The following is a 9,599-nucleotide window of genomic DNA, read 5'->3' as shown; positions in this document are numbered from 1 at the left end:
GACATATCCGTTCCCTCTTATTTCTCTTGAATTTTTCCAGTTGAAATCCAGCTCAGTAAGTTAGGACTCTTGGTGAAGCCCTCTGCCCCTGCGTGCGCTGACCAAACACAAAGGAGAGAGGGAGCCTTCAGGGGTGGGAGGTCCCTGTGATCTCCGTGGGCTGACCCGAGTCTGGGCTGCAGAAGGGAACTGTAAATCAGAAGAGTGAGCCTCCGCCAGAGCTGGGGGTGTGTGGGCGCTCTACCGCGGCCTGTGCCAGCCCAGCCCTGACGTGCGGGGCCTGGGGTCTGGAGCCCCACGGCTTGGCCGCCTCCCAGGTTTGCGGCAGGGACTTGGCGGTAGGTTTGCAGGTGGAGCCGAGAGATGCCGGCGCTCTCAGGCTGGTCTTCTCTGGCTGCCTCAGCCTTTTCCATTCTGCACCCCCTTCCCCCCAGCCCCACCCCCAGTGCACCATACAAACAATTTCTTCGTGCACTTTCTCGTTCCTTGGGCAGAGCAAAGTGAGACAGCACTGTTGTACAAAACCTGGCCTCCCCGTGTCCCCGTCCCACCAGCGGTCTGTCCTGGATGGAGGCAGTGGTTTGGGTCAGAGGCAGAGCGCTCTGCCAGTAGCTGTGACTCACAGGACACTGGCAATCAGAGGTGGCACTGTGGTGCCCTTGGGGGCGATAGAGGGCTGCCGACTGGCACAACAATGACCTTCCAGCCGTGCCGGGCGCCGCCAGGGCTGTCGGGAAGCTGGAGACCATGCCCAATTCTCTGTGGATCTCCTGGTGATTCTGGTGTTTGCTTTTGATAATAAAGAGCCCATGTACTTTCAAGAGGAGGAAAAGAGCTAGGTAAGATTTTCTGCGCAGGTTGGAAGAATATGGTAAAGTCGGTGAGACGACTGGACTGCCTACAGGACCAACAAGTCCTCGAGTCTCCGCCAGCCGAGGTGAGTTCTCGACGTTACTGGCACCATGTTTGGCAGCACTTGACAGAACTCTGAATGAGTTCATCTCTTCCCTGGAGGATACAGGAGACCCTCCTGACAAATGATAGAAAAGTGAGACACCCCCCTTTCATTTCATTTCATGGGGCAATAAAGGCTCCCGGTCAAGGACAGACCCATGGCCACTTGCAGATGAATCAAAACCCCTCCAATCCCTAAAACTCACATCAGAAACGTCTGTAAGGCTCTTGATTTCATCTCAGTCACGGTTTCAGAGTCCTGGGATGGAGCTCGGCAGCAGGCTGGTGAACTCTGGAGCAGAGAAATCAGCCGAGCTAACCCACACTTCTAACCTGCCGAACCCAAAGGCAATAAATGTGTGTTGCTTTAAGGCACAAAGTTGGGGTGATTTGTTCAGCCACGTAAGAAAACTGAAGCCCCTGCTATTCAATGAGCCGCCCTGACACGGGCCCAAGAGACTCAGGGCATCCCCTGATCATCAGGTCCCCAGGGGAAGAGCAGGGTTAAGCTGAGAGGACTCTGGAAGCCTGGGTCACATGCAGGTTTGATTCACCTTCCAAAGCACCCGCCCCCTGCGTAGCCACAGCCACTGGCGATATGCCCATGTTCTCTCTCTTTAAAAGTCATTTTGGTGTATCTCTTTTTTAGTTAAACTATTGTTTAAGTTGATGCCACATGTACTGTTAGTGAGGTCTGATAGAATGAGAATTCTTAAGGTCATGTTTTCCAGAAACAGATGGCTGTTCTAGAATTCTCGTGCATACATCATGTCCACTTCAGTGGACCCAGTAGAATGTACATGATGTATTGTATTTTGCTCAAAAAAAAAAAGTGTCCATTATTACTTAAATGATCCCTGAACTCTGACACGACCAAATGGAGACATTCAGAAGAATAAAGACCATTTCTTTACCCTCCCAGCTGCTATTAGAAATCGCTAAAAGTAAGTGATTATTACCTTAAAATTTTTTGGCTGGTTTTTAAAACAACACATACACACACCCCACGTGGCAGCGTCATCCCCAGCTAAACTTAGCAATGTTGTTATTATTATTAATTCATAGGTTAGATGATTTGACATTTTGCAACCATGTGTTTCTTATTTTTCTATTTCTTTTTAACTTTTATTTCATTTTTTATATTCCTTACTGTTAAAATGTTTCTGAATTTTATGCAGTCAAAATAAGTTTTCCTTTTATGAAAAAAATTAAGATCCTTCTCAAGCATTTGCTACGTCTAGCAGCCTGCTAGGTGCCAGAGACCCAAGATGGCTCGTCCTTGTCTCACTGTCCCTCCACCCCCTGGGGAGGTAGGGGTGGGGGCAGAGTCTGGGGAGGCAGACACGTACACGAACTGCTGTTGTATGACAGGATACAAGGAATACATGTAATAACAGGGGTAGGTACGCAGCCTCATGGGATTACTGCAGGGGTGACACATTCTATCCGGAGGGGTCAAAGCAAAAGAGGCAAACTTGGAGCTGATTTATTAAAAAGATTTATGAATTCAGTGTCACTCTGAATTACGTACTATGTTCAAAGACCATTATCAAGTCTATGTTCTTGCCTGTCTTGAATTTTGCCAAGAAATTTAGCAAGTGTTGACCCCAAAATGCCTCTTCTCTGGTCTTTGGAAAGTAGCCTAAACTGAGTTGGAAGGCTGGAGTTTTATACCTAGACCCAGTGTCCGCTAAACAAATAGTTTGGGTCTCAGTATTTGTAAAACTGGCAATTGATCATAACCATCCTGCTTACTTCATAGGACGATTATAAAAATTGAATTAGATCAGGTATGTGAAAACACGAGGTCATTCTACAAATCTATCGAGGTCACACCATTTCTGTTCTGAGTTGCCGGTGGCCAATATTAATTACAGCTATGTATTAAAAGAGACAGTAATCAGAGTAACAAAAATGTCTGATGCCTTAGAGTTTCACAGCACCCTTCCTCTGAAGCTGGGCACCTCTGTTCCCTCCTTAGGCCTTCTGTATCTTTCCAGGATAAGCCAGGGCCTGCGTCATTACCCACACTTGCAGAAGAATAGGGAAGATGAAGTGGGAGGCCCGAGATCGACAGGCAGAATCAAGACGTGAGCTCCAGCTCTTGCCTTCCGACCATTTCCCAGTACATAGAGCCCGCTGAGTACCAGGCAGAAATGACCGTGGTGCCTTCTCACAAATTATTTCAATAGTCGCCCAGAACCGATAAGGATATATTGATTCCAAGTACAGATGGTCAGCAGTAAAGTTCATTCTCTTCAATATTCAACTGGAATTTAAAGAAAAAAATGCCTTTAAATTTTAAAAGGAGAAAACACTTCCCGACTACCTCTCCTCTTTGTCCGTCAGGCTCCACCCATACCAGGCACACACAATCTCCACCTGTGGAAATGCCCCCAGCGGCAATGCCATTCCCTGATCCCAGCGGCCAGAAACATCTCCCTCTCTTGAAATCCCTGGGCTTAGATTAATGGGTGAGAACCCAGGCTCCCAAGGCCATCCATCTGCGTCTGAATCCCAGCCCGGATACTAGCAGCCTCTCTGCCTCTGGTCCCTTATCTGTCAGTGGACACTGGTGGTGACACTAAAAAACAAGCAACAACAAAAGATCGTCATTACTGGGTTATTAAAAAGATTAATAAGGGGCGCTTGGATGGCACAATTGGTTAAGCATCCAACTCTTGATTTCAGCTCAGGTCATGATCTCAGGGTCATGAGATCGAGCCTCATGTTGGGCTGCTGGGCTCTGCACTGGAGGTGGAGCCTGCTCAAGATTTTCTCTCCCTCGCCCTCTGCCTCTCCCTGTCCCCCCCGCCCCGCAACTCCCATGCACATGCACGCACACACTCTCTCTATCTCTCCAAAAACAATAATAATAATAATAAGATAATGCATGTAGAGCATTAATGACACATGGCAACGCCCAGCAAGGATTAGCTGTCCAATTCTCATCTGTTCCTTTGCAGATTTTTCATCTGCAGCCAGGTAGCCAGTTCTCTGGGGATAGGAACAGATTCCATAGCACCCCTTGCCTAGTGTGTAAGAGAACAACCCAGCTCCGCCATTTATGAGCTCTGAGGGCTTAGCCTGTCATTTAATTTCTGTGTCTCAGTCCCCCATCTGTAAAATGGGGAGAAGATGAAAATTAAAGGCAATAATGTATGTGTGTGTGTGTGTGTGTGTGTATCTTAGCCATTATTTGCTGTTTAAGAGTCTATATTAAAATTAAAGAGTCAAGACTCTGATGTCGCAACGTTTCTCAGACCGTATTTTCTGACCTATACAGTTGAAATTGCAGATCCAAATTTGGAGAGAGAGAGAGAGAGAATGCAATGTGAGGATGCTTGGGGCTGGAAAGACAGCCACAGGCAGTCTTATGAGATAGACTCTCCACGAGAGACAAGAAGCCCCCAACTCTGCAATTGGAAGACGGCCACCACCTCCTCCCTGATGAGGGGGAGAAGGAGGAGGAGATGCGGACAGCAGAGCAAGGAGGGGAGAACGTCAGGGCACAAGTAAGATGAACAAGAGGGGTGGCAGAGGGAAAGAGGAGAAGGGAGAGGAGAGGGAGACAGAGACAGGACAGGACGAGGAGACGAGAGAGATTTGTGAATAAGGAAGCCCAAACCTAGTGGCCACGCGACGGAGTGATACAACCTCTAGAGGTGTGGACATTTCCGGGGGTGGTTGTTTGTTCCAACAACTGAGTTCGGATGTGGTAGATATGCGGGAGATGGTACCGCAACTAGGTAGTTCCACGTCCTGCTTAACTGGCCTATTCATTCAAGTAGGCGACAAATTCAGGACGCAAGTCTATTTCTCACATTAATGCAGTGTTTTTTCTTGGTTTTGATACAGGCCGAATATCTCAGCAATGCCACTAAATTTGAGGGGAGGGGCGCCTGGGTGGCTCAGTCGGTTAAGCATCTGCCTTCAGCTCAGGTTATGATCCCAGGGTCCTGGGATTGAGTCCCGCATGGGGCTCCTTGCTCAGCGGGGAGCCTGCTTCTCCCTCTGCCTGCAGCTCTCCCTGCCTGTGCTCTCTCTCTCTCTGGCAAGTAAATAAAATCTTTCAAAAAAATTTAAAAAAAAGAATTGCAAATTCTTGGGGAAAAAAATTGAGGGGAAATTGTATGTTGCTTTGTTGACCACTCTTTTTTTAATCGGGAAGATTACATACTATTTTACTAGTAACTTTACTTAGCTTACTCACCACCGGGAGAAGCTCCCTTCCTGAGGTAAGGCCACTATCAGTATACCACAGCACACCCTCGTATCAGGCATACTTGCATTTGCATATTCAGGTGCAAGCATTTGACTACATCATTATGGCTTAACTAGAGTTGGTCCCAGGCCATAAATATCATACTATTTAATTCCTACTTATTTTCTTTTGGTTTTTTCTTTATGATTCAGTTGAGGCATTACATGGATTTTTAATTATGTATAGAAGTAGGTTATGTTATCTATGAAAGTCACTTTAGGATAAAAGAGTTTTAATAAAAAAATTGTTTAGGTAGGGGGTGTTGGGACTGATGGGATTAAACCCCTGTCCTAGAAGCGATTCTGGCCCCCCCATTCTCTAATCCTTTCTCCTCTTGACCACTTCAACGCTAGGAGCCAGTGGCCTGCAGAAGCTCCCCCAGAAGAGGCATTGGACTCTGGCCCTCTCTTGCCTGGGTCTCTGATACCTCACCCCAAATGTGTGTTGTGTATGGAGGGAAGTAGACCTGCAATCAGTCATTATCACTATCACTAATTCTATTGTATAATAATAACATGATACAAAAATAAAACATTTAGTTTTGAAAACACGATATTTCCAGTTAGTGGGCCTAGTTGGAGAAAATACGACTACTTAAAAATGGTGCCCATGTGGCCTAGATCATTCGAAGGTCAAGAGACATCTGTAACCATCCAATCACTAATGCTCTAGAGAGCATTTCAACTGAATTTCAAAGGCTCTCATTCAGTCCCTTCCTGCAAAGACGATCCCGCAACCTTGGGCAAGTACATAGATTCAAATTTGCATTAGCTGAAAAGGACATAACAACACTGATTTTCAGTGAGGAAAACATGACAACGTTGAGATCCAGGATGGGAGTATTTCCCAGGTAGGAAAGAAGCAGAGTAATGGTTAAAGAAAAAACTTTGCAACCAGACCACTGGGTTCATAATCTTAGCCCTGGCCCTCACCAGCGCTGTGACCTCGGGTAAGTGGTACTTCCCATTGCCATAAATTGGTTCCTTAGCTGTAAAGGGAGGAGAGCAATAGCAGCTACCCCGTAGGGTCCTTAAAAGGATAAAAACGTTATCTGCTGTCAAGCATCTAGAGGTGTTCGGCACATGGGACTCACTCAGGAAATGTTAGCTCTTAGACTTCTGTGTGGGAAATTTCCTTCCTGCATCGCAGAACGACTTTAGCCATACTTACGTGCGATTCTGCTCTACCAGGTACGTGGCGTTCTTTATAACCACGTCATCAAGTACAGATCAAATTAGAGGGAAAAGCTCTAAAGAGAAACAAAGACACCAGAGAAATCCTCTTTGACAGGCACAGCCTAAGACAAAAGGAGCTATGTGATCCCTAGCCATATATTCAGAAGAGTTTGGACAATACAGCGCTTTGTTATGCTTCCTGAATTCATAGGACCCGAAGAAGCTAATACAGGAGAACAATAGCTGACATAACAGCTTTTCAGTCATACTGCCAGTTGCTGACAGTTTGCCAAACTGCTTTTGGCCTGGCTCTGAATTCACATCACGAAAAGAGGGAAAGTATTACAACGATCACTTCCATTGGACTTTGAAAGTCCCAGGTTATCTGCAAGATACATCAAAATAAAGTCAGAATGTAGCCTCTGCCTATGATGACACAGTTACTAAGCTTACTCCACTACCGAGGTATCTAGATAGGAGGAGGACATTTAACAAACATGAGCAGAGGGGAGCGCGCTACAGAGCAGCTGAAACCAATAGAAGTGTATGCTCTCAACAGTTCTGAAGGCTAGAAGTCCAAAATCGAGGTTGCCAGCAAGGTTGGTTCCTTCTGGAGGCCTCTGACGGAGAGCCTCTTCCATGCTTCTCTCCTAGCTTCTGGAAGTTACCAGTCCTCCCTGGTATTTCTTGGCTTGTGGTTACCTCAGTCCAGTCTCGATTCTGTTGTCACTGGCCGTCTTCTCCGTGTGCCTCTCTGCCTTCCCGTGGCATTCTCCTGTGTGTGTGTCTGTGTCCAGATTTCTCCTTACAAAAACACCAGTCATCCTGGGTTACAATCCACCCTAATGACTTCAACTTAACTTGATTACATCTGCAAAGACCTTATTTCCAAAAAAGGGGACATTTGCAAGTCCCGGGGGTCAGCCTTTCACTGGATCTTTTGGGAAGACACAATCCCCTTGATAACAGGTGGTGAATTTGCTAACTGCTGAAGAGAATCCAGCATTAATCAAGTGCTACCCTGCGCTCTGAGCATTTTCAGTCCTTAGATAAGGAGGGCAAACGTGTTTAACCTTCAGACTTGATTTTGGCCAGGATAACTCTCCTCTAGTAGTTTTTCACCCAGATTCTCTGTTTGTTATTTTTCTGCATTTTAGGAGAAATCGCATTTGCCTCATCTTTAACTCCTTTAACTCTTTACTTGGATGGACCACTCCGAAGAAAGTAAAATTCCAAAGGCTGTTTAGATGGGCACTGTTGCCAGTGAAATGGGAGAAAGAAAGAGTAGAGGTCACCTAAGGGACACTGCTCAACTCTTACCAGAGGCTGTCCGTGTGTGCAGAATATTCACTGGATGGGAGGAAGAAATAGCAAATGGGAGCCCTTCTTTAAAATTAAAAAACCTGGAATAACACATTTCAGCCCCTTCTGTATCTTAAAAGCAGGCAAGAAGTTTGATTTAGGCCATTTCCTTCCAAAGTTACAAATGTAAGAGAGAAGGAAAATGACAGTGACTTACAGTTCCATGCAGGAGAAAGGGTTCCCCCTTCCCCCTGTCCTTTAGGAAAAGACAATTAGAATAAAACATTGCTCAAGGAGAGTATAAAATGTATTTATCTGTTTGTCTGTTTCTTTCTTTCATGGATCAGCAACTGTGGCCCGCATGCCAAATCTGATTGCTGCCTGTTTTGTGCATAAACTTTTATTGGAATACAGCTATACCTGCTTGTCTTACTGTCTCATGGATTCCCACCACAATGGCGGACCAGAACGTTGCCAGCAAAGCCTAAAGTATGTACCATCTGGCCCTTAACAGAAAAAGTTTGCCCACCCTTTATTTAGATGTAGGGGATTAGGAACCGAAGAATACCACAAGACAGCAAGCAAGAATGGATTATGCATGGGTTACAAGTAGTAACTTGCAGCAAATCTCTTGGCATTGCCATTTCTCTGACAAGCTTACGGATTCAGCAGTAAAAGCTTGGCATTAGTGCCTATTGGTACAAGCCAAGTAGGATTTAAACAACCAAAACCCTGAGTAATCATAATCATCCTCATGCCAAAAGTCAGTATCACGAACAATTAGAATCCTAGACCTGATGGAAAAGTAGACTGAATCCCAGCCCAGTATAGCCCTTCTAGGGCTCAGAGGAGGGGATAAAAATCCTCTTCTTCTACTTTTTGTAACTACTTTTTGGTGTTGGGATGAAATCTGGCACAGCTTCTCCCTGCTATGTTGATTCTTGTACTTTGTCTCTTCCTTTGCCTGGGTCGCTAAACTGTGGGAGGGTACGCCCAAATAGCACTGGAGACCCCAGGCCCTTCTCAGGTTCGCAGAGAGTACCCCCCACACCAGCACTCTATGGAAAGCAACTGCCACTTTATCCCAGGGGCTGAGATTTCTCTCCAGGGCCCTGCACCCCTTCCGCAGGCCTCTTGCTTTGATCTGGTGCACCCACATTCTCAGTCCAAACCGTGCATCTCAGGCCGGCCCCTATGGTTGAATGCTTCAGTCAAACTGTCTGCCCGGCTTCCCATCAGATCATCTTTGAAGCCAGGCCTGCTGCAGAAGTGCCAGCCCCGACCTCTCCCAGTCTGCTCTGACCTCATTGTTTTCCCCCTAAGGGCACAATGTCCAATCCCTAACACTAAGCCACGGGGACTTCCACGGAACATATTGGCTGGTCCCTTTTTGCTGAATCTACTTTTCCATGACAGTTTCTGGGTTAACTTGTCTTAGAATATACTGGAACCTGAAGGGTCTGCTAATCCTTTATGCCCTAAGAGAATAAAGAAATTAGTGTGTATATATATACATATACACACACACACACACGCACACACACACATATATAGTATATATAGTGTATATAGTATGTATATAAATAGTACGTGTGTTTCTTTGTCAGGCAAGTGTGCCTGACAATGAAAAGCATCTGATATATGTTATTTTGCCAAGGTCTGAGCCAGCAATTGTAGTTTCTTCAGGGCTACGTGGTATTCAGAGAGCTTCTGGAACCAAGCATACACTTCTAAGAACGGTATTCATCTTTAGGATGCTGAAACTCTAGTCTTATCTAGTATCTCTTTTTTTGTTGTTTTTTAAGATTTTATTTATTTATTTGCAGAGACAGCACAAGCAGAGGGGAGCAGCAGAGGCAGAGGGAGAGGGAGAAGCAGACTCCCCGCTGAGCAGGGAGCCCAAT

This window comes from Ursus maritimus, unplaced genomic scaffold (genome assembly GCF_017311325.1).
Source record: "Ursus maritimus isolate PB19 unplaced genomic scaffold, ASM1731132v1 scaffold_29, whole genome shotgun sequence".
NCBI classification, from domain to species: Eukaryota; Metazoa; Chordata; class Mammalia; order Carnivora; family Ursidae; genus Ursus; species Ursus maritimus.
This window is presented reverse-complemented; position numbering follows the sequence as displayed.